Below are 25,094 nucleotides of genomic sequence, written 5' to 3' on the forward strand. Positions count from 1 at the left end.
GAAAAACTATCTTGAAGCATGTTTTTTTAGTTCTCTAATATCCATTGGATGACTCACAGTTATGTATCATAGAGGCCAGGTACTTTTATTTCTAAAAAAGGAATATATTTGAAGGGGGGGGGGGGGGCAGCCTAAAGCTGGTGCTCTAGAAACTTGGTGACTAGGCAAGAAAAACAAGAGAGAAGCTGGCTCATCTCCAGCTCAGGAAAAGTGATTTTAAGGACCAAAGGCTTACTTAAAATGTCACACTTAACTCAAGTTTGCAATTTATTTTCCAGCATAGTCTTATGAATCTAGTCAACATTTAAACACTACTCAGTAGTGCTAATTGGTTCTAGCTCTTAAAAGTCTGTTTAACAAGCTATTCAAACCTCCCTGGTCCCAAGCTGCCTAAAAAAATATTTTGAAAGCATTTACTAGGGCACAACTAGGAATCAGTTTTTCCAGCAGTTCTTCCCGGGCTGAAATATTCAGAACAACAAAACAGTCTTCTCTGATTGAAAGAAAAACTTCACATCCCCCATCTCTCACCCCATACGGTGACCACCTATACGGTCTCTATTCATTAAGGAAGGTTTCAGAAGTTTCAAGGAATCACCAAGGAAACAAGTCGTCTACTTCACTACACAAATGACAGAAATCAACCACTTGTAAGAGGAATAAGATCTGCGTGTTGCAGTTAGATTTTCTTCAGATATACACTCAGGCTATGGGATTATTCCCCAACTGTCCACACTTTGGTTTATCCTGTCAAAGCATTGCAAATACAGTGTGCCAAATATAAACGCAACACCAATGCTCTCTGCTAACTCCAATCACCTGTAGGAAAAAATGTAAAGAACTATAACAAGTCCTATAAACCAGCAAGCAAACATTACAGACAATTATATCTCCTGTCAAAAGTTCTATTATTGGCCATGAAGTGCTTAATGTACACTCATAATTTTAGACAAGGCAACATAAAATGTTAGTGATATTAAATTAAAGGCTTAACAACCTACCCAGCAAAAGTTAAGGGTACATAACCAAATGCTTTTTTTGCAATTGGCAGTAAGAAAAATGCTTCATTTAAATTTGTTGTGAAAATACATGTCTGGAATCAGCCAAATTCAGGCAAGTTTACTTCTAAGTAAATCAGCCTCGAAATTTTTGAAAAAGAAATCTTCCCCACATACCCCAGAAGTCATCTTCCCATCAATTTGGTCTCTTTCCCCGTCTTCTCCCCATCATTGTTTCCACTCATCTTTTAGCACCTCCTCGCCCCTTCCTAGGTGTCTCGCACGAGATCAGCGATACCAATTCTTCCCTGCTCCTCAGGCTGGAAGCCGTCTCTGCATCCACAGGCGCGGGAGGCGCGGGAGGGAGGCGCGGGAGGGAGGCGCGGGAGGGAGGCGCGGGAGGCGCGGGACCAGGGCAGGTGCGCAGGGGGGTCGGGAGCAGTGAGTACGCACGGGAGGGGGCAGGTGCGCACATGAGGAAGGTATACACTGGGCAAGTGCGCGGGGGGGGGGGGGGGGGGGGGACAGTGGGGATGCACGGAGGGGATGCACGGAGGCGGGTATACACGGGGACAGGTGCAAAGGGGGTTCGGGGGCTGTGGGTACACACGGGAGAGGGCAGGTGCACGAGGGGTGGTATTCATGGCAGGGGTATTCATGGGAGGGGGCGGTTACGCACAGAGCAGCTGCGCACGGGAGACAGATGCACAGGCAGGTGAGCACCAGGGTCACAGGACTGGTGCGCACAAAAGGCGGGTAGGGTAGCGCAGTGCCAGGTGTGAACAGTTCTGCACTTGGGCGTCCTGGCCAATCTGGGCCTGGCAGCTCGCTGAGAGCCCAGCACACCTGTTCTCACTGCCATGTTTAATAATTGTACGCTGGCCGTGTGTCTCAGCTGTTCAGGAGAGCTGGCCCACCACGAACAGAACGTCTACCCCATTCAGGACTGGGAAGCATATGCACTGCCAGTGTTTTCATGTACTTTTCAGTTGATGTCAGCAGTCACCAGGATTCAATTTGGAAGAAAACACCAGGACCAGGCTCTTCTATAATCCTTCACAACTTCGTTTTGTTTTGGCTTAAAGTTTGAGAACACTCACTACTAGCCTTTTTAGGGGTTAGGAAAAGAGAGAAAAGGATGCAGAAGAAGGGGGGACAGAGAGGGGAGCCCTAATTTTATGGGGAAAAAGAGGGAAGATCTAGGTGTTCTGGATTCAGTCAGTGAAAATGATTAAAATGTCTTTGCAATCTGGCAAACACCCAGTTTAGGGAAATCCAGACACCCCAGTCACCCACACACACGATCTAGTAATCATCTGCCTGAGAATCACTCCCAGGACTGGATTAATAAACAGATCGCTTCAGCCTTCTTTAAAGCACAATCATTTTAACAAACCAATTTTTTATCTCCTTGACTTGACTCAGGATGCCACAGAATGTAGGATGCACTAAATGTTTAATAACAACTTTTTATTGGGAGGGGAAAGGAGATGTTAATACATTAAATAAACATCTGTATTGAAAGATGCACAAAGATTTCTGAAAGTTACAGTATCTACAATTACTCCTCACCTCAGATTCTGATACAGATAGATACTGGGCTCATAATAGCACTGATCACAAATTTTTAGAATAAGTTGTATACACATTGGAATTCATAGCAATGACCCAATTAGAGCCGTGAAAGTCTAAACTAGAGGAATCGTGGGTGTAAAAATCCTATGTACTGAACACTGGGAAGAAATGTTAAGTATATGGGCCAAAAGCAGCTGATAATTTTTAAATCATAATGAAAATCACTGCAGCTTCTACAAATAATTATCACTAATGGTTTTAAATAAATGATCTTTCCCCCTTTGGAATGCCTGTATTTGTCACTTCACTACACTCATCAACTCATGACCCCTTGGGTGTTTTTGCAATCACACACTCAAAACCCGCAACCCAACAGTCAAAAGAAAATTACGATATTTCAAATTACAAACAAGCTTTATGAAGTAACAACGTTGAATAACCAAAGGCTACAGGGCACAGGCTACACAAACAGGCTGTAATGACTCAGTCCTGGGGTCCGTATACAACCAGTACTGTCTGTGAGCCACTGGGGGCTGGTTCGGCAGAATGGACCCTGCACACGCCCAGCCTGGCACAGGTGCCTGCCTCACTGAACAGGCTGCCAATGAAAGCAGGCTGCTCACGGGAGGAGTCTGATCTCCAGGTAGGATTCAGAACAGTGAAAATGATGAATGACTAGGAAGACGACAGCTGATGGGAGAAAAACACGGAAACCACAGGAAAAGCACAGTGGTATCAGAATGCAACACGAAAACTGACCCACAAAGGGTCCACTCCCACTCCCACTAACCTAACTTAAATATTTTCCTGAAACACCAAGAACTTTCCACATACAGTATGTGCTGAAAGCAGCCATGACAGAACAAGTCTTTTACAACAGAAGTTTATTCCGGGAGCATTTCTAAGATGCTAAGATGCAACCTTTCCTCTAAAGTGCACATGTGTTAATCATATGAGGACATAAATACTTAGCACGAGGACTCCCCAAAGCAATGAATTCCTGAATCATAATAGAGAGCTACCATTAAGCAAATGAAAACCCGTTCCAATACACTGACATCTTATAGTTTTCTCAACATGACAAAAAGCACAAGTTCCCAGCCTCAACGACACCGTCAAGTGCCTCTAGTGGATCGGACGACAGTGAAAGGCCCCTTGCAGAATCGAAGCTCTGTGACCCAAAGACTGGACGGAGGCCATGGAGCAGGGGACAGCCCTGCAGCCACGGGACACAGCACCGCCAGCAGCTGCCGGTTGTGTTTCTGCTGAGGGGACACACACACTGTGTGCAGTATTCTCTTCAACTCCCAAAACACTGCCACCGCTGCTACAGTGAGCAGCACAACTCTTCTAACAAAAACATCTCAAAATCCCCAAAGGATGAAGTCTGCAAGGCATGCCATTAGCAACCGGCTGAATTTTTAGCACACATGCAAGCCAGCCATCCGAACAAGCAGCATGCTGTGGGACGACTGCCCGTCTGGCTTAGGAACTCTGAAGTCAAGGTCAACGAGAAGTCCTCATTAATAAACCGTAGAGCACAGGGAAAGCTGGAATGAGAACCATGTATTTTTAATTGTAGAATCCTTCTTTCCTTTATAAGCCATATCCTCTTGCGTAATAGTTTTTAAAAACAAATGCGTTCAGAGTAAAACAGTCACTGTCTAAGGTGAAGAGTTGGCAGCGTCCCATAGGACCCCAGTTCACCAACAAACAAGCTCTAGAGACCCTGAGAGGTGCAGCCAGGAATGGCCACAGCTGTAACTGGGTGTCCTAGTGCCTTCATCAGTGAACAAGAAAGGGAGATTGTGTTAAGTTCCACTCCACTCAGGTCTGAAACCGATGCCATCGTGGGGGTGGGGGGATGAGACTGATGGTTCAATAGCTGTGATGGATTAAGTTTTTTCTATTTTTAATCATTTAGGGTATCTTTAGGGTTGAGGGTGTTGGGGAGTTTTTCATTCAAATAAAGTAATATGTAACAAGTAATACTTTGTTTAAACTAGTAACTTGTAGGGCTGTATTAATTCTTCTGAAAGAGCACATTACATTTTTTAATACATTGATGTCTTTATAACAGTTTTTCTAAAAAAAAAGGCTTCTAAGAACATATTTTTTCATTATTTATATTTACTTGACTTCTACTATTGAAGAAAGGGGAGAGAAAACAATCCTGTTTAAGTCATAATCTGGTTGACAGAGAGGTAAGACAAGTCACGTGTCACAAAAATTACCACACATGCACAATTAAGTAGTACAGAACTGCAGGGGCTCAGAGACTGTGCATCATGGCTTGCAGTCAAGGGAAATTAAGAAAGTTTCATTACGACCGCAGCTTATGACTTCTGTTCAAGTCCAGGTGAGAGGGACAAGGAGACTGTCCTGGCTCAGAGCAAGAGTGTCCCCGAGGACTGATGCTGTGCAGCCAGGCACCGGAGGGAGGAGCATGCCTGCATTTGTCACCCCTGCTCGAGAAGGAGGTAAATGGCAAAGCAGAGGTTCTCAGCAGTATGTGGTCCCATCGTCCTGATCAGTCCCCTAGAAGATCGGGGGAGGGTTAAAAAAATCATCAGATGGGGCACCTGGGTGGCTCAATCGGTTAAGCGTCCAACTCTTGATTTCGGCTCAGGTCATGATCTTGCCCTTTGTGAAATCTGCACTAACAGAGTGGAGCCTGCTGGGGATTCTCTCTCTCTCTCTCTCTCTCTCTCTGCCACTACCTCTCTCTCTCTCTGCCACTACCTCTCTCTCTCTCTTTCCCTCCCTCCCTCCCTCCTCTCTCTCTCTGTGTCTCTCTCAAAATAAGTAAATAAATAAATAAACTTAAAAAAAATCCATCAGAACTCCAAACTCATACCAAGAGAGCACCTCACCTTTCAGGAGAAATTGAGTAAATTCGTAAATTCTAAGTGAACTTTCCAATAGGTAATTTCCTAGGAAGAAAAAAATGTAGAAATCTTGTAAGATTTAATCATAGAGAAAAGCACCTGAAGTTTAACACTGTCCTTTTTAATTAGTGCTATTTTCTCTCAGACCAAGCTCCTACATGTAAACTTGTCCCTAATTCTTATACTTCAGTCTTTATCGAAATTAAGGCATAAAATTTACACCATTCAGTCATCTCTCTCTTACTAGAAGGGAGACTTTTAGCCATACCTATGGGCAAGTGAGAAGAAATCACATAGTATTTAACAAGCCAATCACTTCTAAAACATGACTGACTGCTCACTTTCAAAATGTCACTGTTCCATCCAACTTCCACAACAGCTTCTATCAGATGTGTGTCGGTTCCAAAGTTGAAGCATCTCCGTCAGGCAATCCAGGGACTGCTCGTAAAATCCAGGGGACCAAAGTGCTGTTCTGGTCGAGGCTAGTATCGGCAAAAGTCAAAGGGGGGCGTCTGGTAGAACGTGCACCACGTCTCACAGAGCCGGAGGTAGAGCGCCAGGGACACAGCAAACAGCAGGTGCCTACACATTTCACTGATGGCCCCTTTCCCTGGAGCTTGCCAGCAGGCACCCCAATAGCAAGGCAGAGGAGTCCCATTCTCAGATCTGCAGACCACACAGCTCAGAGAAATTACTGCTGTGTTGGGAGGAAAAGAATACATACTATCCAGCGATCTGAACTGGAATAACTGAAGTAAAAAGATGAAATTCAGCGACATGTGCGGAGTTACATTTACATTCAAAATACTAGTTTCTTTAAATACAAAGTTGGGAAGGAACCTGGGTGAAAGGAAAGGAGATGAAGACAGAAAACCCACCAGGCATTCCGGAGAGTTCCATGAGCCGGAGCTCCGACAGGAACCGGTCGGAGCAGTGCGTACTCTGCAAGGTTCACAAAGGTCAGACCTGGGATCCTGTGACCCACATCGGTGCAAAGTGTGGAAGCTACTGGGGAACAGAGGGAACAGAGGGAAAGTGTGGATGCTTAAAGAAAGAGCATGAGGCCAGGAGGGTCCTGGTCGCCACCTTCACGCACTTGAAAGGCTCAGCAGACAAGAGCTCTTGCAGCTCTGAACGTTTGGGCACCATCGGCCACAACAGCGAACAAGTGAAGTTTCAGGGAACGAGATTTCAACTCCTAAAGAGTGCTGAGATGTAGGACAAGAGGGACAAGAGAGTAAAAATACAGGACGCGGTGAGCAAACCTAACAGCTTCTGCTTCTCTTCGGGAACGTCTTCCCTCTCAAGCTGGAGGTAGCCCTCTGGCCCGTGTGGTTCCTACCACTGCGCTCTGAGCCTCGGGCCTGCAAAAGGCATGAGGCCGCCTCACTTCACTGCCGTCTTTGCTTGGGGCTCAAGAAACCCGCTCTGGACACTGCCCGCGACAGAGAACGAGCCGAGCATCTCCATCCACCCCTGTGGCCCCTGCCACAGGAAGCCTCCCAAGGCCACTCTTCCTGAAAATCCGCCTCACATGTTAACCTTTAAACTGTATGACTATCATGAGCCCTCAAAAATTGTTAAGGATACAAGTGGAAAGAGAAAAACATGGCATTTTTTTTTTTTTTGAAAACGAAGCCAAAATCGGGCAAATTTCCCTAAAAGGTTGTAATTACAAAATTGCACGCACAGTCCAAAGATCACAAACCAAAATAACCTTTTTGGCAAAACTGGACACCACTCATATCTATCAGGAATAAGGGAAACCCCAAGAAAGACTTCCACCTTCGGTGTTCCCAGGACATCTGTGCCAAGGAGGGAGTCTCTGAAACCTGCCCTGTGTCCCCGACGCAAGCTCGCTCTGGCCCCCCTCGCGTGAGGCCACACAATGCAGGCGACCGTGATGTCCCTGACAAAGGAACCCCGTCGGCTACGGTATGTCCCCACGGGTGCACCCCTACCTCCAGCGATCGCACATTCCAGCCAGTTCGTGCGGGAAGGGCGCTCAGCCCCAGGACCAGGCGCAGAAGGGCCGGGTGCTGGGGAACTGCAGGCCCATTCGAGCTGGGGAGGGCTCCGCCATGCCAGCAGCGGCCTTGTTTCCACCCACCAGCCCTGAGCCACGGCCCCCCTCCGACTCGGTCTGCTCGGCACTCAGAACCTTCTCCTCCCCGGGCTGCTTTACCCAGGCAGGAACCTCCACGTACGCATCCTCTGTGCCAGACGGCCCCTCGGTCAGACCTCTTCAGACACGTTCCCGCCCACGTGCAGGAAGAAACACTAACATTTGAGGAAGACGCCACAGTGGCAGGAAGAGAACACGAGAAGCTTCAGAGTGAGGCCAGTTCTAGATCCCATCCCCGCTTGCCTCGTGACCTTGGGTACAGGAACTGGGTTGATGTCTCTGAGCCTCAGTTTATAGGCTTCTCCTCAATACAATGACAAGAACAACAGTATCCACACAGGCGGGGCAAGATGGGGGGGGGGGGGGCAAGGGACGGAACACATAAAAGGCTCACTCGGGGGCTCCGCACAGAGGTAAAAGCAGATGTGGAACCTCGTTTTTCACCCTACAGGGAGCACATGCTCCGCAGACAGCAGTTCCCACGCTACCATGCCTCGCCCTGCGGAGCCACAACCCGACGCTCTCCCCTCGGACTTCCCGTTCTTTGCACTCTGCCCAGTTACTGCTCCTGCCATCCATCTATCCACTCAGACTCTGGGCTGAAAGCCTCGGCCTGTGAAGACTCCTGACGTTGGTGTGAAGCAAGGTGCGGCAGAAGGAGCTAGCGTAGTCCCAGCGTGCCGCAAAACGGCCCTCGAGAACGGATTTCTGCCCACTGCGGACGTGGGCCCCACGCGAGTGGTCCCACGCGCCATCGCAAGGACCACCTGGCCCAGAAACTCTCCTCGCCCGATCACAGACCTGCCCACACCCTTCTTCACAAGCTGGCGCGAGGCTCACTGTAGATGCTCAGCCTGGCTGACCGCAGGATGGCAGTAAACGGGGACGGGTAACTAGCTCCCAGGCTCGCCCACGTTAGACTGATGCGCCCCGCTGTCCCACAGGGTCCACAAAGAACGGACTGGCACCCCACCTCCAGTTCCGACGAACACCCAAACCCTTAGAAGCACTAACACAATCTGAAGCGGGCCAATAACGGAGCGGTCTCCTGTTGGGTGTCCTCTCAGGCATCTGAAGGCATCTAAGAACAATCTGGTATCTGTAGAAAATACCAACATTCATTCTATGCCCCTTAATGAACACGCCTTTCTTATTACTTAGGAAAAGTCTGTCATGTTAGCTACACATGCTGCCAACGGCAAGAGGTTGAGACACAACAGAAGAATCAAACCGAAAAACGCATTGTCATGTTCCACTGATTTTGTTTTATAATCCGTATGATGGAACCAAGGAAACCTCCAAAAGTAAACGTGTATTGACACCATTTTCTTCCATGTCTTTTATACCTTAGTTTTTTTTCTGGAAAATTTTACTGGACAAAATTAAATATTTTAGCATATGTAGAAAAATAAGCCAACTCAAATAATAGATTTTAGAAGAAAATTAAAACTACCTGGATTCTCATACTCAAAGATAAGACAGTTCTAACATGTCCTACTTCTGAGATTTTTTTTCTTAAAGCTAAAAATGAGATTCTTACAAAAGTCCAATTTAGGTGGTTTTTTTTGTTTTGTTTTGTTTTGTTTTGTTTAAGCAAGCCTTATTTATTTAGGTAAAAACATGGACAGTTTCCATGTAACTCAATGCTCTTAGCACAGTTAAAGAAAACAGAGTGGTAAACTCGGTTACCCTCTTTTGCCCCATTCCCTTCAAAATAATCTTTTTTTAATCCAATGAGAATAGAAAGCTGCAGGCAGTATGTAATGATCAGTTTGGAAATTCAGGCCACACAGACTGAAAATATCAGCATGTAACCAGCTTTTTTATCTAGGTTATTTCAAGAGGCTGCACCAGAAAACTAGGGACTATAATGTACAAGCTTGACTATATCTATATTCCAGTTAATGGTTACTTTACCCAACATACCTTCCAAAACCATATACAATATGTACAAAATTTCAGAATGTAAGGAAAAGATATGTTTTAACACATATTACTTCTGATTTATCTTAATGCTTATACTACTGAAGAATTCTGAAGGCAAAAAAAGTAGAATGAATACGTTCTTACTTTAAGGTGGTTAAAAATGCATTTCACCTAGCATTACAGAACAATTAAGACCAAATACAGAACAATTCCTCTAATGTTCAGTGAAGCAGTTGTGGGGGGTTCTACTCAGGGAATCTAGCTGCTAAACAGGATTTTACCCCCATTCTGGGACACCAGACCCATGGGGGGGGGGGGGGGATGTCGAGGCAGGCAGGCCAGGAGAGGGGGAGCGGACTCTGACCAAAATAAGTTGGCTCATTCAAAACAGGAACGCAGTTAAAAAGCCTTTTTCACCACCCTTCTTCTGTGATTAGGGAGGGAGAGGGCAGCACAAAGCCCCCCTTCTGAGCTCAAGGAAAGAAGGGTAGGATGCACGCCAGGTCCCCCAGTGTTGACAAATCCTGATTCACTGCTCAAGGCACACTTAGCTCACACATAAAATGCGCAATTCAACCACTCAAGGAGGGGGTAGGGGGGCTCTCTGAATGTACTCTAGGTCTGTTTTTAAACAGACCACTATTGACAGGAGCTCTGACTCAGCATCATCTCTTCTGACTACTCCTCTCGGCCAATTGTCAATGCCTTTATGTGTCCAATACTGAATTAAATGTCATTTTATTCAAGTTAGGAATGAGCCATGAAACACTCATCATTGGGAATCACGAATATCTTAGCGTGCCTCTCGCCCTCTATGTACAGAAATTATAAAACTGTGGTCACTGAGTTGAGTGAGCACATATCCAGGGTCCACAGGGACGGTTCCAGTTACACCCATTGTTCTAGAATAATTATCAGGAACACTGCCTTTCACTCTCCAAAGCATCTCTGTTTGGACCACAGGGTCAGCCTAACAATAAAAAAATGTCTAGCTAAGAAAGCACCAACATTTGACAACACCTGTCACCTTTGAAACATCAAGCAGGGTCGTGGGGGCTCACCACGGAGCACAAGGTGTTCCAACCACCCAGGGCTTCTCCAGTTGAATTCAGCAATAACTGCAACAGTCAACTTGAACTTTGTTCACTTTGTCTTCGCCGTGAAGTGGCAGCATCGCTGTGCCACCTGCAATGACCCCCCTTTTTATCTCTGGCTTTCTCTGCTGCGTGGTCCTTAGCACCTCGCACACAGCTCTCTCACTGCTTCTGCTTGGTAAACACACAGCACTGCAGGCCAAGCGAAAGCTGCCCTGAAAGAGGCAGTTTTAGGGAACAGCAGTTAAAAGAAGCAGGGAAATAAAGAATTACTTCATCAACTAGGAAAATCATTGGTAAGAGTATTTGTAAACCAATGAAAATAAAAATAAGCCACACAAAACACATAGTAACCTATAATAGTAAATGGTAAATAATATAATATAAATAAAATGGAAAAGTAGACAACATCGATAAAACCCTTGCGGTGGTTCAGAAACAGAGCCAAGCTATGGGGGAGCCAGGGCTGACTTGGGTTTTGTGTTTCATCTGCCATAATGGGCCTGGGGAGCTTCCAGGGAAAGTCTTATATTTACATACAGATGCAAAGCAGCTCCTCCTTCCCGCAGCCAAAATACTCAGTGATGACAAAGCACAATCAGGAGGAGGAAGGACTCCTGCGTGCCTGACCCCAGCAAAGCCGCTGAGGGGAGGAGGCCTCTCCCCACACAGGGGAGCAATCCTGCTCTCCAGGGCGTCCTGGGTCCCCGCCAGGAGAGGGAAGCCAGTTAGTCAGGCAATATTTACCTTCTTTCCCTTCTTTCTTTCTTTCTTCCGGTCTCTCCCTCTCCTGCTCCATTAGCTGTGCTTCTCCTTTTACGTTTTAATTTTCCATTTGCCAGTCAACCAGAGGCAGCACGCTTAATAGTGTCAGAATCCTGGCCTGCTCAAATCTGCAGGTTCTGGGCAGGAGGTCCAGCAAGGAAGGTGCAATGATAGTGTGTGCTTATTTCAGGCCAATCAGACACCAAGAATTAACACGAAATTCACACAAATGCCAGAAATGTATGGCATTAAAAAGATCTGTTTTTCAGAATAAAAATGTCATTTAAAAGGTACCCACTCATATCCCCGTTATTATCAGAAATTAAAATGTGGTGACTACACTCTTCATAGTAATCTCCAAGTAATGTACAGAATTAAGGCACTATACTGTGCATCTGAAAGTACTATAACACCGCGTGTCAACTACACTTCAATTTAAAAAAGAAAATGACAGGGGCACCTGGGTGGCTTCCAACTCCAGCTCAGGTCATGATCTTGAGCCTTGCATTGGGCTCGCTGCTGTCAGCACAGAGCCCGCTTGGGATCCTCTGTGCCCTTCTCTCTCTGCCCCACCCTCTGCCCCCCTTTAAAAAAAATTTTTTTTAATTTAAAAAAAAAAGGAAGGAAGGAAGGAAGGAAGGAAGGGAAAGAAAGAAAGAAAGAAAGAAAGAAAGAAAGAAAGAAAGAAAGAAAGAAAATTAAATAAATAAATGACAGGGCCACCTGAGTGGCTCAGTCGCTTAAGCATCCAGTTAAGCGTTGGACTTTGGCTCAGGTCATGACCTCACAGTTCATGAGTTCAAGCCCTGTGTTGGGTTCTGCACAGATAGCTCAGAGCCTGCAGTCTGCTTCAGATTCTGTGTCTCCCTCTCTCTCTGCCCCTCTGCCTCTCGCTCTCTCTCTCTCCCTCTCTCTAACATTCAAAACAATTAAAAAAAAAAGAAAAGAAAATGACATTTACAAAAAAATTTAAATGGGACCTTTAAACTTTGAGACCTTGAAACCTGTGAAATACAAGCCACTGAAAACAAAACGTAAACATGGCAACTTATTTATGAAAGCTGTTTCCAACATGCAAATGAATTCCAGAATAAATCCTCTGCCCCACAGCTCTCTCAAACTCCAGGGCACAGTCCTGATACAGAAAGTGGTGTGCACAAACAAAGTATCCTGAATGGGCTGTTTGTGCCTATCTAAAAATAGTCTTGTGAGAACTAAAATATTTTAAAGCTTTTATTTTTAAGTAATCTCTGCACCCAACGTGGGGCTTGAACTCAAAACCTCGAGATCAATCCCGGCTTATTTGGAATTAAGTAAAAAAATGTTATTTTTGGAAGGTTCAACATACCTAAATTTTAAAGCCTTCTGTAAAAGCATGAATGGAAATTTTTAAGCCCTATTTTATAAGAAGTTGTAGTTCTAAATAGGAGCTATGCTTGATATTCATTATCCCAAAATGCATTAACTTCCCGGTGTTCTTCACTGTCAGTATTTCTGATGCAAACAGAGACACTTTTACTGTAACATGACATTCTGTGAACTTTTTCTTTCATAAGCTTCATCTCCCCCAACCCAGCACACAGTGGTCTAAGTATCCTTTACATTTATTTCCATGACTCTCATAAATTATGCTGAGCTCATACTAAATGGACTGACAGCACACTACATGAGTCAGGCTACGTTATCATTCTGAGGGAGTTTACAAAATATTCATGTAACTTTCAGTATGATAAAATTAGTTCACTTAAAACTATTCAAGGGAACTTTCATCATACCTAATCTTGAGACACACAGGCTTGTAAAACATATCTTGCTTCCATACTTTGATGTCCTGTTTCAAGATCTAGTTTTCTCCTGGCATCATCTCTAAACTTTAACACTGTAATAATCTAGGGCACCTGGCTGGCTCAGTCAGTGGAGCGTGTGGGTCTTGATTTCGGGGTCGTGAGTTCAAGCCCCGTGTGAACATGGAGCCACTTAAAAAAATAAAATAAAACAAAGGTCGAAAAAGAAATACTATAATAATCTAAAATCTTCAGCTCCAAAGAATCCGATTTATGTAAAAGACAAACAAGAAATGGAATCCATTACTAGCCCTTAAAAGATCAAAGGAACTAAGAATTGTGGAAAGGGAGAAAGGACTTCTAAGAATAGGGAAAATTGGAAGGAAATTGGAAAACCCTTTCTAGAAAACATCTGGATCCTGACAGCCATAAAGAGAAAACAGCAGTCTCAATTCTAGCTAGCAATTTTTAGGAGTACTGTATTTCTAACTTAATGGATCTCTTCTCAGAATAGTGTTTTCAAACGCACAAAATATAGAAACTTACACAGAAAACCCCTTTTTAAAGTTATCAAAAGAGTTTAAAGTATTATGTTTCTTTACATTAAGTAAAAAGATCTAGCAGTCTAGTAACTACTGTTAATTTTGAAGTAGTGATTAGCATGAACAATACTTTGAGAGACATTGTAACTGTAACAATTTGAAACCATCTGTGATATCCCTTGGAGACACATCACAGGCACTGCTAAAACTACCACATGACATTCACAGTAGAAGCAAATACTGTATTTAGCTGGAGAGCTGTGAAAATAAAGATGGAATTAATTTCTTTCCCATCCAAGTTCATGGGTCTCCAGACCGCTCCCACTCTAGACACTTTGTTACTTATTTGGCTTTCTGATCTCTACCTTTGGACGGACTGTCTCCAGACAGTCACCCAAGAACAAGTTCTTACCCAGGGGGCCACATACTCCATAGCAGAAATCTTCTCTCTGGCAAGGACTCGGGTGGCAGGCCTGTGTGTGTCCCTGACTGTAGCTGACCAACTGCTTAGAGCTGCCGGTCAATCTCTCCAGGCACTATGGAAGTGAGGGTGAAGTTGGCTGGGTAGGTAGACAGACAGACAGACAGAAAGTAGGCCCAGGGAGAAATGGGAAACAGAGACAAACCAGAGAAGCTGTTTCCGAGCTGGCCAGCTCCCACCCACTACCAGCTGTTCCTGGGGGGAAGGTGAGGCCATCCATACCCCCTCCCTCCCTCAGGTTAACTGGGGGCTCCCATATACTTATGAAAAATTCCCCTTTTGCTCCAGCAACCAAAAGAGCCTTAACTGAGTCAGGCCCTGAAAATATTTGCCAAACTAGGCATGTAACTGCTCACATGCAAACCACTCAAAACCACAGCTACCGGAGTGCTAAATCAATATAGACTGACAGTGACAAGAGCTTATTTTCCCATAATTAGCAGCAATATAAACAGCATCCTTCTAAGAAGTACATGAGGTATCTACACTTTAATGATGTTGGAGTATCAGCAGACACACTCCTGTTTCACTTTCCTGCAGTAGCCTTACCTAAGCTTAACCACCGCTGGTTATTTGGGCAGCTTTACAGTGTATTTTCAGAAGACAGCCAAGATGTACAGATAGTGTGTGGCTTTATATTTATGCTGCCCATTAGATGAGGGCAAGAGTCACAGGGACAGACACTTCTCATTTATATGTGGAAAACAAAACAAAACCCCTGTGCTTTGATGTTTAGTGTTTTTGCTTTTAATTAGCAACAAGCTGATTTCTTTCTTGCTTTCTAATTTTAAGAGGAGGGAAGAAGCCTCAGACTAAAGAATATCCAGGAACAGCAATGAACTAGTCCTTAATCCTCATCAGATTTCAGATATACTGAGGGTCTACTTAAAAATTATCTTGGAGCATGAGGCGCCTGGCTGGCTCAGTCAGTAGGGCACACAACTCTGGATCTCAGGGTTCTGAGTTTGAGCCCCATGCTGGGTGTAGAGATTACTTTAAAAAAATAAATTAAATCATTAAAAAAAATTATTCTGGAGCAACCTATCTGTACCTCCGTGGGTGATTTCTATCTATTCTCTACCAAGTGATATGACAGACTTAAGAGGAGCTCCTAGCCAAACCCTGCCTGTGTCTTCTGTCATCCTAAATAATTCAGATTGTCTAATTTTGGCCTCCGCTTTCTCAGCTGATGGTCTACATTCAGATGTTACAAAGTCTAGCTAGCCAGCATTACCCTAAATGGTGCAATCTTTGTCTTTCAAATACTGAAAACTTTAGGTTGGCATTCCAAGAGTTTTAGTCAAAAGTATGATTACTTACAGCGACCAATGAGAGACTTAGCCAACGGCCTTTTCTTATAAGGGCAGTATATTTTTGGCGAACTATTATAAAATATTTTGTTTCTTTTATAAGGGTATAATTTTCTGTGTGTACAGTTTTTGCTGAACATAAGTCAGTTCTTTCTTTGTGGTCATGCAAACTGAAGCAGTAACAAACCAGATGTTTCATGGACTTATTTTCTTTTTTTTTTTTTAATTTTTTTTAATGTTTATTTATTTTGGGGACAGAGAGAGACAGAGCATGAATGGGGGAGGGGCAGAGAGAGAGGGAGACACAGAATCGGAAGCAGGCTCCAGGCTCTGAGCCATCAGCCCAGAGCCCGACGCGGGGCTCGAACTCACGGACCGCGAGATCGTGACCTGAGCTGAAGTCGGACGCTCAACCGACTGAGCCACCCAGGCGCCCCTGGACTTATTTTCTTGAGCAAATCAGGCTTGGTTGGGTCTTCTGGACAGTCTGGGTATCTTTAATACTCTAGGATTATAAGAATTTCCAACCCTTTCCCAAAATAGCTTCATGATTCTGATTTCACGAAGGAATGGAATGCTGAAACAGGGATGAGTTCCAGCAATTCCTCTTTACCATAAACTACTAAGATTCCATCCTTATTTCATCAAATGCTGAAACTGTATATCAAATTGAAACAAAGATGCAAATGCGAATGGTTGAAAAGTGACAAAATGTATTTCTACATACATAATATTCTCTTTTAAGAACTTCAAATTAGGGCACCTGGGTGGCTCAGTCAGTTAAGCACCCAACTTCAGCTCAGGTCATGATCTCGCATTTCATGAGTTCAAGCCCCACAATGGGCTCTGTGCTGTCAGCACGGAGCCTGCTTTGAATCCTCTGTGTCCCCCCACCCCCTCTCTCTCTCTGTCCCTCCCCAGCTCTCTCTCTCTCAAAAAAAAAAAAAAAAAGTTTTACTTTTGGTGACTGCACACACTAGGTACTCAATAGATGCTTGATGCATGAATGAATAAAAAAAAGTTAAAGACTGTTTTAAACAATGGTTAAGGTGAAGGATTTAGCTAGAATACCAAAAGCACATCTCAATTTAAAAAAAAAAAAATTTCTAACCACAGTATATACAAATTACTACACTCTTTTCACTGAAGGTAGTTTTTTAATTTTAAAAAGTTACTAAATATTATATCCCTCATAAAGCTATCACAAAGAACTTTTCTATTATTACCTCCCTCATATAGGTCTCATATGAAACTTAACCAACTAACCTTCCAAGCATCTTACAAGAACAGTAATCTCTGGTTCGGTAAACTACAGAGTAGTTCGGTAAACTACTAATCTCTGTAGTAAACTACAGAGAATGCAGCCAGGAGTGTAAATGAGTCCCATAAAGCATTTCCTTACGTACCTAACACATGGCCCAACTTGCCACCCTCCTATCTCCTCCTCCTGCTTCTCCCCAACCTCACCTGCTTTCCAGGTAATCACCTGGAGTCCTGCTTTTCTCAACTGCTTTTTCTTTCACCTACAAAAATTGACTACCATTTGTGTTTAATAATCACAAATGCTTTATCTAGGGGCGCCTGGGTGGCTCAGTCAGTTAAGCATCTGACTTCGGCTCAGGTCACCATCTCACGTTCTGTGAGTTCGAGCCCCGCGTCGGGCTCTGCGCTGACAGCTCGGAGCCTGGGGCCCGCTTCGGATTCTGTGTCTCCCTCTCTCTCTGACCTTCCCCCGTTCATGCTCTGTCTCTCTCTGTCTCAAAAATAAATAAATGTTAAAAAAATTAAAAAATAAAGAAAAATAAAGAAAATGCTTTATCTAATTACCAAATCACTCGACAGCTGGTGACAAAACAATTGTATGATCCATGGACTATCAACTTACAGATATTTCCAAGCTAATCCTACAGTACCATCAAGTACTTATCACTTTTCATTCTCCAAAAATAGATTTGAATCTACTGATGGGAGATCCCTTTTTAAAGAACTCACTGTAAAGCCAGTATGAAAAATCTTCTTTAAGAAGTTTAGATAACAACTTTACCACCACCACTGCACAGAATAAACACAAACAAGTTACAATGCATTTCACTGAGAGGCACTTTGTGATAGTAACTCAAGCGGTCCAATCAAATAAAACTAAGAATGTCATAGACTTGATAGCTACCCACAACAGAAGCCCATGTATAAAGAATTCATAAAACAGGGCAGGTTATTTCCTGGGAGTTAGCAGTAAAGCCAGAGCAGTAACCCAAAATCTCCACCTCTGAAACAAAATCTCTCACTTTAGTCACTATTTATACCTGTAGTCAGAAGGGAGATATTCAGACATACCAATTAGTGATCATCAAAAATGACATCGTCCTACAAAAGTAAAGAATATGGAAATGTGGGAACACTTTATTAAAAATGTAACTGTTGTACTGTGAAATAAAACTGTGTCAGAGAAGAACATGATGTAAAAATAAAATTGGGGGCCTTCCCAACTATAAAAGAATGAAAGAAAAGGCAGTCGTAATACCCATTAAGAATATAACAGAGGTGATGAACAAAAGCAGACCAGGATGTCTTAAATTTCCCTTTAATTCTGTCCTACACAAAGAACAAGAAACTTAATCCATGCATTCACGTCACATAACCCAACTAAAAAGTAAAAATCAAACAGTAGGAGTCAAAAGTTTCACCCTGTAAGTAGTGGCTCTGAGGACACTGACTGTAGAGGTCACCTACTGACCGCCAGCATTGGCTGTGGGATCTGGGTGGCAACGTTGGCAAGGCCTCCCTGCTCTTTTCACCCTGGGGAAAAGGCCAGGGCCTGACCCAGGATAGGAACACCAGACTCCGATTTCTTAGTGACACTTCCAACAATGAATTTGCATTTCAACACTTCAACACAAGTTATTTAAAAAATCAGGCTTAAGGGTAGATCGGTAATTAAAATGAAAAAGGTGGACCGAGAGGAGCATGAATTTAAATATGTCTACTGCAAATAACAATGAACTCACAAGCCCTGCTGCCCACCAACAAGTCAAAGAAGCCAAATAACTCAAACAAACGGAAGGCTAGTTCAAAGGGCAGCATTCCAATCAGAAAGAGGGAAAGATATGCACACACAAGCAATTCCGGTGCTAGAGAACAGTGCTCAAAACAACACAAAAGCCTGTTTTTCTACTATGGGGAAACAATAAATTGGAAATTCACCCTCTTCAAAATCTAGTACAAGGGAAAAATGAACAGATTTATATCAAGCTGTGTAGGCCACGCTCTGTTGCCAAATACTCGGATTCATCGGAGGATCTCCTGTTCTAAAACTATGAATAACATATTTGCGTCCACTTATTCACCTATGTGGGACCTCCCCATTCAGGGGACGCCAGGGTACACATAAAGTGTGTGTCTCACATTAGGCTACATTAACAGTACAGAACACCTGGTCATGAATTAAGCACATGGCACTTTTCATGGATGATAAGACCCATGAAATCAGCGACAAAGCGTTTCACTGACTTCAGGATGGCACAGTGGGTGTGATGCTGTGAATGTTTACACCTGTGAACACAGCCAGTTTTCACAGTTATTCAGGGTTCTTTTCAATTTTACAAACGTAAGGCAGAGTCCTACAAACTTTTCCAAGGATCACGCCAGACATGACTAACTTCTTGAAGGGTACCTACACTCAGATAAATGTGAAGAACCAGCTTGCAAATCCCTCCATAGTCTTTCCTCTCCTGATTTGCTCTGGCTTCCCAGCATCACACGACTATCAGTGGATTCTGATCTATAGATAAAAAGCACAATCATCAGTAAAGAGAACTTATGGGAGGGACTGGTCCCGCCCTCCATAAGCAAGAAATGACTCTTAATCAGGTAAGGCAAGAGCACCAGTCTGACTCAAAGAGAACGTGTCTGCATTACACCCCTTGGGCGGAAGGCTGGTGCTGATGGCTCTTCACAGCACACACTCAGCATGAAGCTGCTTCTCGAGGACCGGGAAGAAGCTCCTCACAGGTCTACACCTGGCTTGTCTCTTTCACATGTACCCCAGGTCTCCCACCACATCTGACCCTCAGCAGCCTTTCCCTCAATAATGTTTGTGGCACCTGGCACTTCATCCAAGGCAGGCCCCGGAAATCACCACCTTGGAGGGCTAGGATTCTCAGGCCTTACCAACAGCTAAGCTTTGAAAACTCGTCATCTTTCCCTGAAATACCTTCTCTTTAAAGGATAGTGTGTTTCTGAATCCCTTACTTTGTAGAAACATGTTGACCTATTTATGAAAAACTGGGTTGGCCTCATATTGATGTGTAATATTTTAAAAGGGCCTGTGGCCTGCTTTCAGATTTATAAAGTTTTGAAGGGGGTGAGGGGTGGGGTCCCAGAAATGAAAGTGAAGTATGGGAAAGGGAAGACCAAGAAGGACCTGAAACACTCTTAACGGGCTTATGGAAAGCTCTCCCATAAAAACATTCCCAAGAGAAAATCTTACCCATGCTGTTTTGCCCAATGTGACCTTTCCACAAAATACTCAACGAGAAATCAACTCATGAAAAATAAAAACACTCAGAGGTGACTAGATCTTAAATCTCAAAGGAAACCTGATAAAAGATGCCCCTTCACCCTCCACTGTGCCCGGTCAAGCCCAGTAATCATTCAGCAGATGTGGATCAGGGTCCGCAGTGAGTGAGCACAGCCAGTCTGGAGACAAGGATTCCACGGGAGGATGCGTACCCACGCAAGGAGCCTGGGTCCCCAGGATTAGCTAATTGTTCACGGTAAACAGCAAGCAGACCGAGAGCAGCATCACGAACACAGCCTCCTCTGCAGCGGCCTGTGCCCACACGCCACCCGCACACAAGCACGCTGCGGCTGCAAGAGCGCATGGGCCGTCCTCCTCCTGCTCCTCCCCTGCTCCTCCTCCCCCCCTCCTCCTCCTCCTCCTCCCTCTCCCCACAACGTTCTACTAGACAGGACGTGGGCGCCTCTGGCCCATGTTTGTTGACTTCAGAGTTACCGCTTCACAGCAGCCTCCTGCCACTGGACACTGGGATGCAGCATTCACCTTCTCGTTCATTCGGCAAACATTCAGTAGGCACCGACTGGGCGCTGGGGATACACAGGTGAGTCAGATTCGGCCTCCATATAAATCACAGCTTAGGAAATAAAATCTCAGGAGGAAATTCTATGATGCGAGGGCCACGGTGAGTCGATGGGATTATGAAGAATAATATGCCAACCTTAGGGAAAGGGATTACATTACCTTCAAAAGAAGAACCATCAGGTTTATCTGCTAAACCAAATTTATTAGAATCACCATAAAAGGAAAATTTCGCATTAGATAAAACTACGGTGCAGGAGCAGACGGGATGGGGCCTCGTGCCTCGGGGCAGAGGAGGAAGGGGCGCCACCAGGACAGTGCTTTCCTCCCAGCTCAAGACTGTTCAGGTGCCCAGCACAATCCAGACTCCCCACAGGGAGCATTCTTGCCCCAGGAACCAAACTCTTCTCCCCAACTGCCTCCAGCAAGGTCTACCAATGCCTATGCGTGGCACTGTCACTTTTGAATGTCTGAAGAAGAGAAAACAAGAGAAATGCAGGAAAAAAAGGAAGAAATATGAAAAAGAGGGATTTAAAAAAGAAAGATAAGAAGCCCACTTGGTAAAGCGAGGCGTTCATCCATTTAATAAGTCTGGAATCTGTGTGCGAGCCCCTCACAGCCAACCCGCCATCCCGTTCTAGCAGACTTTATCAGCTCTGGAAGCTAGAAAACCAGAGACTTGTGGAGAGAGTTCACACAATCTGAATGAGGGCACCTGACAGCTATTTATAGAGTCCAGGGGCCTTATTGAAAAGCTCACTTCTGGGCAGATGGGGCTGTGTCTGAGAAGGGCTGAAGCTGTAAGAATGACCTCTGGGTGAGTCACGTGTAAACAGAGGAAAGTCCCTCTGAAGGGCACAGAGACACAGAGCCTCAGAAAGAAAGATGGATGGTCAACAGGAAGAATAAAATAAAAATACAGCTACTGGGAAGTTTAGGGGGGTACTGCGTTCATTCATCCGTTTTCCTTGAGAGTGTCCTTCCTTGACTGAGAGATGGCTAACTCCACAAACACTGCACATCCAAGGGCCTAAGGAAAAGGCCCTATTTTCTTGCTCATGGTTTCGGGGCCTCTCGTGCCCTTAGTACATTTAATAAACAATTCAATGGGCAAAATGGCAGTGATACTTTAGGGCACGGGCCTATATGTGAAAAGCTGAATTTGAATTAACCACTCACACACTCCTAAGAGGAAATTCCTCCTGCAGACGCAACGGACAAGGGAATAATTTTAGAAGATCGTTAAGAGGAAAAGGACAATCACACCAACACCAGTAGGTCAGCTGAGAGAGACAGAAGAGGAGTCAGTCACTCCAACTCTGACCAAAGACAAAAGAGTAGACCACCCTACCAATGAGAAATAGGGTCATGGAAAGCCACCCAGTGACTCTCCAACCCCATTTGGCTGGGAGGTCATGGTCCTAGCCCTTCTGAAGCAATCTCAGGAGAACTAGATCCTGGGCTTTGACACCAGGAGCCTTTCTGCCCTTGAGGCAAATTGTATCTCCGGCAGATTCCACGGTCAGTCTGGCCTCACCACCATGGCAGGTGGCTTTACAGAGCCAAATAACCTCCCCTCAAGCCACACATTTTGATAATTGGGTAATTTCATCCCGATTCCCTCGGGCCAGTGCCAATACACTGGATAATTCCCATGAGGGTGAGCCAGCCTTGCTGAATGGTGTGCCATGTTTATCAGAGAAATTAAGGCTTAATCACGCTTTTTCCTCACTCCTATCATGGCTCCAAGGCCTCTGATAAGATGGTTTTTCTGATGCTTTTGATATAATTACTGAACACTTTTTTTTTTTAATTTTCTAGCACTGACATAGGGGTGTCAAAGGATTTAAGTCATCTGAATGATTCATCCTGAAGGAGGAATTACTACATCCAGTGGAGTTGGGTTCACAGGGGACCTGCCTGTTCCACTGCTGGGTGGCATCAGAAACTGCCATCCGTACAAGTGGCACAGGCTGGTGAAGAAACGCTCAGGCAGAGAAAAGTTCAAGGAGAAGGGTCCTGGACTGTTAACGTCTGGACTCAGTTTAAAACACACACTTACACACAAGCAATTCAGGAATAGTCTGGAAGCTGGAAAACTAACTTGTTAATCTCCTTTGCAAGTTACTATTAAAGTACGGCGCATGAAAATGAGACTCATGAAAATGTATGTAGGGACAGCCTGTTAAGATTCCTGAATACTTTAAGAATGTGAGAATAAAGAAATCTAAAAATTATGTTAACATACGTGTAACTACAAGAACCTAAAAAACAAGGTAAGTTTTACTGAGTCTTTAAACTACACTCACAGGGTTATCATTAATCCTTCCTTAATTTGAAGCCGTTTACGTATACATCCACTCTGCCCACATGCACAATGTAAATGTTAAGCCACTGTGTGTGTGTGCGTGCGCATGTGTGTGTGCACCAGAATGGCAGTCGAGCTGCGTTTCCCCACAAGAGACACAGAATAACTGTCCTCGACAATCGTCCAGAATTATCCTACGTTCAGAATCGTCCTACGGTCTTTAACAGTTGCGCGTCAGTCCACAGACTAAAACAGGAAATGAGAAAATAAATTTCAGAAAAACTCTTACAGAAAATACGTTTTTCATCATAAAATAAGACACCTTGGAAGTGAATATGTTGTCTGAATCTACACGGTCTTGTAATATTCCTTTGTGAGCAAAGCTCCTAGACGACGACTCAATTTCCATCAAAGCCAGGAGATAAAAATTATCCCTGACTGGTACCGTCAAAATAATAAGGGAGAGTATGAAATCTGGAACTGGAACTGAAAAAAAAAAAAAAAAAAAAAAGCAAATTACAAATGGGTCCCTAAAGCACAAGTAGAGAGGACACTCCTACCATGCTTCAAATATTTTCCCCACCTCACATTGCTGCCACTGGGTACTGTGTGTGACATATGTAACACCCATTTTAAACCTCGGTATGAAGTCTGCCATTTTTACAGGTGTAAGAACAAAGTAAGAACTGATATTTTAAAATGTTCTCAAGTGTCAGTACAAAGAATATGGGCTAGAAGAGTGTTAGATTACAAGCCATCTGTTCTGATAATTTACGATGTGATTTCTCTAATCTCCTTCAACACTACACAACATCTCTATGGCAACAAGTAGCTTCAAATTCAAGTTTGGAGCGCCAATTATGCCTTTAGTCTGCTCGTATAGCAGAAAGGAAGACTGGTCGGCGAGCTCCTCAATGAACCAGGATCTTCTCCTTCAGGAAGGCTGTTCCTGTCACAAATGAGCTACACTCAACTTTCTCCGTTATCTCCAGATACGTAAATGAGATGATTCTGTAAACTGCACATATCACACCTTACACAGAACTGGCCATGGCCCGATAACCCACAATCAATTCATGTGCCTTGCCATAACAGAGTGGTTCCCACACCGTTGTGCACCTGAATTACCGGTAGGGCACATCCAAAGTCCAGATTCCAGGGCTCTCTTCTAGAACTACTCCATCAGAATCGCTAGGGATTCTATAATTTAAAGAAACTTTCCAGGTGGGGCACTTAGCTGGCTCAGGAGGAAGAGCATGCAACCCTCGACCTCAGGGTTATCGGTTCAAGTCCCATGCTGGGTGTAAAGATTACTAAAAAAAAAAAAGAATCTTTTTAACTTTAAAAAAAGAACTTTTCAGGCAATTCTGACGTAGTCCAGTTGAAGAACCACAGGTGTAGATCACAAGCATCTGCAGTGCCCTGTGCTGGCAGCCCAGCAGCTCATACTCAGAAGGACTAACCCCATCCCAACAAAACCTGAAGCAGAGTGCTGTCCACACCAGGTGCCCTGCCAGCACGGACAGCCAGCGTGAGGCCAGAAGAGGATGGACAAGTGCCGTTTCCCAAAGTAAGTGAGGCCTGAGTTGAGTCAGTTAAGACAGCCAAAAAGAAGAGGGAACACCCAATACAAAAACAGGTGGCAGACCACAGACACAGAGTGGGGGAGGGGAGCACGGGGTTCACAGAGGCTGATAGGGCCACGCCGACCAGAAGCTTCTCCCAAGGCTGGCCAGCTAGCCCGGATGGTGTGACGAGGTCTGAAACTCAGAAATGCGTGTCCATGACTCACACAAGGACTTGGTCACAAAGCACCCTTTCTAGACCAGCAAAGAAAAAGAAGAGTGTCGGTCATGGAGAACAGAGAAGGGTTCTTCCCTAGTCTTTACTAAAACCCTCATCTGTGACACAGGAAAATACCACATCCATCGAGAATGTGCAATAAATGAGACCTAATATTCTATGCCTTTTAAGGAGCATCTCGGATTTCATTTTCACCTTGAGAGCGATTCCAATTAGGTAGACGTGAGCGAGTTGATCACCTCTTACAATTTTAATTTCTACATTATTCCCCAGCACATCTTTAAAAGAGGCCAAAAGAGGGAATCTGCCTAATCATCTTGCCTCTTTAGGATATAAACTCCCACTGGCCAGAGTATTATTTCTGTCTTCTCCAGCTGTATGGCACCTGGCATGTTGATGT

At 44.4% G+C, this 25,094-nt stretch overlaps 1 protein-coding gene across 2 annotated transcripts in view; it reads right to left on the reverse strand.

The window, feature by feature from the left end:
- The window catches only part of TRIO (trio Rho guanine nucleotide exchange factor), a 353,804-nt gene that overhangs the window by 311,715 nt on the left and 16,995 nt on the right, over positions 1 to 25,094 (reverse strand). The window lies entirely within an intron of this gene.

Source organism: Prionailurus viverrinus, chromosome A1 (genome assembly GCF_022837055.1).
Source record: "Prionailurus viverrinus isolate Anna chromosome A1, UM_Priviv_1.0, whole genome shotgun sequence".
Taxonomy (NCBI): Eukaryota; Metazoa; Chordata; class Mammalia; order Carnivora; family Felidae; genus Prionailurus; species Prionailurus viverrinus.